Source organism: Sciurus carolinensis, chromosome 11 (genome assembly GCF_902686445.1).
Source record: "Sciurus carolinensis chromosome 11, mSciCar1.2, whole genome shotgun sequence".
Lineage (NCBI taxonomy): Eukaryota > Metazoa > Chordata > Mammalia > Rodentia > Sciuridae > Sciurus > Sciurus carolinensis.
Genome location: NC_062223.1, coordinates 18,503,487 through 18,507,188, shown reverse-complemented (window position 1 = coordinate 18,507,188; position 3,702 = coordinate 18,503,487).

Here is a 3,702-nt window from a genome sequence, read left to right as displayed (position 1 = left end):
GGCAGAAGCTGGTTACTGACCCCCAGTGAGAGAGCAGGAGCTCGGAATGCCAGTGAACATCCTATAATGCTCAGAACAGTTTCACACTCCACCTCAGCAGCTCCCAAGTGAAGAACCTGGACTAAAAAAGCAAGGGTTGAAAGTTTTCTCTCATATACAGAAGTTAGGCCCAAATAAGGGGGCAGGGGAATGTGTGGAGAGTGGTCCCATGGAAATAGAAAAGAGATCAATGGAGTGGAGGGAAGGGGTTGAGGGGGAGGTAGGAGAGACAGGGAAAGGGAGGAACGGTGGAATGAAGTTGACCAAAATCTGTTCTGTACATGTATAAACATGCCACAGTGAATTTCCCCTTCGTGTATATCTGTAAAGCACTAATTTTAAAAAAAAAATGTGTAAATCAATACAAGAAAGATGAGTGGAGTAGAGAAAAGAGAATGGGGAAGAGCGGAGGAGAGAGAAGGGAAGCACCAGGGAATGAAGTGCAGCAAATTATATTCCATGCATTTATGATTATGTCACAATGAACCCTAATGTTATGTTATTACTACAACGCACTAATAAAACACTAAAAAGAAAGGTCCTTTTCAAAAGGTCAACAGTGCTGAGGTTGAGACACCCTGATGAAAGGGAACAGCAATGACGACAAAGAAAAAGACAGCCAACTCACCCAGGACAGCTGGGAACAGAACCATTGCAACTCTTCTCTCCTCCCTGCTCCAAGTCACAGGGGATACAAGGAAGGACCCCGGGGCCAACTCTTGCAAGCTTGTGGGGTAGTGTAGGCAAAGCTCGAAACTGAATAGGAGGTGGATTTTTAAATAACCTATTTATTTTTAAATAGTTTAAATTGTATAGAGCATATGTCCCTTTAAGATGATTTTTTTTCCCTATTCTTCACTCAGCATAATGCACTTAAGTGTTACCCAAATTGCTGCTTGTATGAATAGCTCATTCTTTCTAACTGATGTTAAGGCTGTAATTACTTAATCAGAAAATGTCCAACTATTTTCCAGAGGGTCTGTCCCCTCTTCCATTCCCATCAAAAGTGCACGAGAGAACCACTTATGAAGCTGGTACTTTAAAATGGAAATTAATGTCTCTAAATAATCAAATGAGGTTATTTTAATAACTAAAATGACTGCATAGCTATGACATCTGACTGTTGACTGCAATCATATTAATGGATCCCTCTGCCAACCAGGAAAAGAAGATCCCAAAGATCATAAAAAGTAGCAGTTATTAAAGAAAATAAAGCCAAGTATTGCTGCACCTCAACCAGCAGAGACTTCTCAACCAAACCTATGACATAATTAAAATGTCACTATGTTTGAAAGTCAAATTTTTCTTTCTAATTTTTATCTCTTAAGGACATAGGTCACTGCCATTGAAGTTTCTGATCACCATATAATAACTCAAGACATCTCCCTGAGATATGCTAATTACAGTCAAGTGCAAAGAGCCTGACTTCTAAGTGAGTCCAGTTGACCTTATATGAAAAATTAGAACCAGATGTATCTCAGTGGTAGAGGACTTGCTAAGCATGTGTGAGGTCCTTGGTTCCACTCCCAGACCCAGGGAAGCAAAGAAGGAAGGAAGGAAGGAAGGAAGGAAGGAAGGAAGGAAGGAAGGAAGGAAGGAAGGAAGGAAGGAAGGGAGTAGAGAAGGAGGGAAGGAAGAAGGGAGGGAAGAAGGGAGGAAGGAAAGAGAGAAAGAATGAATGAACTAAAGAACACAAACAATAATAGATGTTGGTGTGGATGTGGGGAAAAGGCACACTCATACATTGCTGATGGAGTTGCAAATTGGTGCAGCCATTCTGGAAAGCAGTGTGGAGATTCCTCAGAAAACTGGGAATGGACCCACCTTTTGACCCAGTTATCCCACTTCTCCGTTTATACCCAAAGGACTTAAAATTAGCATACTACAGTAACACAGCCACATCAATGTTTATAGCAGCTCAATTCACAATAGCTAGATTGTGGAACCAACCTAGATGCCCTTCAACAGATGAATGGATAAAGAAACTCTGGTATATATACACAATGGAATATTATTCCGCCATAAAGAAGAATATTATTATGGCACTTGCAGATAAATGGATGGAATTGGAGAATACCATGCTAAGTGAAATAGGCCAATCCCAAAAAATCTAAAGGCTGAATGTTTTCCCTGATAAGTGGATGATGACATATAATGGGGTGGGGGGGACAGGGTGATAGAAGAATGGAGGAACTTTAGATTATATAGAGGGAAATGAGAGGGAGGAGGGGGCAGGGGAATAAAAAATCATAGACTGAGACAGACATCATTACCCTATGTACATGTATAATTACACAAATGGTATGAATCTACCTCATGCACAACCATAGAAATGAGAATTTGTACCCCATTTGTGTACAATGAATCAAAATGCAGTCTATAAAAATTAAAAAATAATTTAAAAAATGGACTGAAAAAAAAAGAAAGAAAAGAAAAATTGTTAATTTTAAGAAACCCAAAAGCAACTGGTTTTGTCCATTAATGACATAGATACAATATCAAGTAAATGACATAAGCTCTCCAATTTATTGGAAATTATGTCAATCAGCAATTCTAACTTCAGACTTTTTTATTAAATTTGATGAAGTGTGTAAAGCATTTAACACAAAGATACAGTAAATATTTACTCCAATTTCCTTGTTTGTGGAAAGGAATGAAAATATCTACCTGTCTCTTTCAAAAAGAAATAATAACAAGTATGAAGAGCAAATCCATAGTAGAAACCTCATAAATGTTAGTGGAGTGTATTCATTGCTTTGCTGCTTAGTCCAGGAAGTACACATGATGTACAATTAAAAGGGAGGGATGGCAGCCAGTTTAAGATTTCCGTGATTGTTCCCTCAATGCCTTGGAATCCTTTGTCCCTTCCAAGACCATAAAGATTTTAGATAGACTAATCATCATGCTTCTCTAGTATTTTTGTTATAATTGCTTATAACAAAATAATTATAATTACTATTATTAAGTAAGTACACTATAATAATTATCTAATAATACATATTGTAAAAGCAACACTGGCTCATGGAAAAGTTCTCAAATGGTAAACCAAGTTAGAAATTGAAAGTAAAAGATGATTCTTATACACACCCAAGACCTACTCACAGCTTCTTAGGTATCCTTTTAAAATTATGAGGTACTTTTTGAATCATCTTGATTAAAGCACTATTAGAAATCTTGTTCAGGAGGGCTAAGGATGTAGCTCAGTGATATATCCCTTGCCTAGAATATCTAAGGCCCCAAGATCAAACCCCAGCACTGCAAAAAAAAAAAAAAAGGAAAGAAAGAAAAAAGAAATGGTTGCCCAACACATATCTTCCTATAAAACAAACATTTGTTCACTCTTTATTTAAGATCTTCCCTGGTTCAAGCAATTTAAACAGGATCAGCAGAAATAAATCCACAAGCATCTCATGAACACCTACTAGAAGCTCAGCTTCAGGGAAGGGGTGTGGTAAATTCTGGAAAGTAACTCAGTAGCAGATCTATGGCAATATGAATTAAGACCCTTAGAAAGGTACACTCCTTTACCTTTGTAACTATTAAAATATTAATTAGAAGAAAGATAATGTAAATATCAAAAGTAATTTACAGTAGGTGTCAATAACTTCAAAAACAAACTATTTGACCTAGCAGTTCCCATCAAGCATTTTTCCTACAGAAATA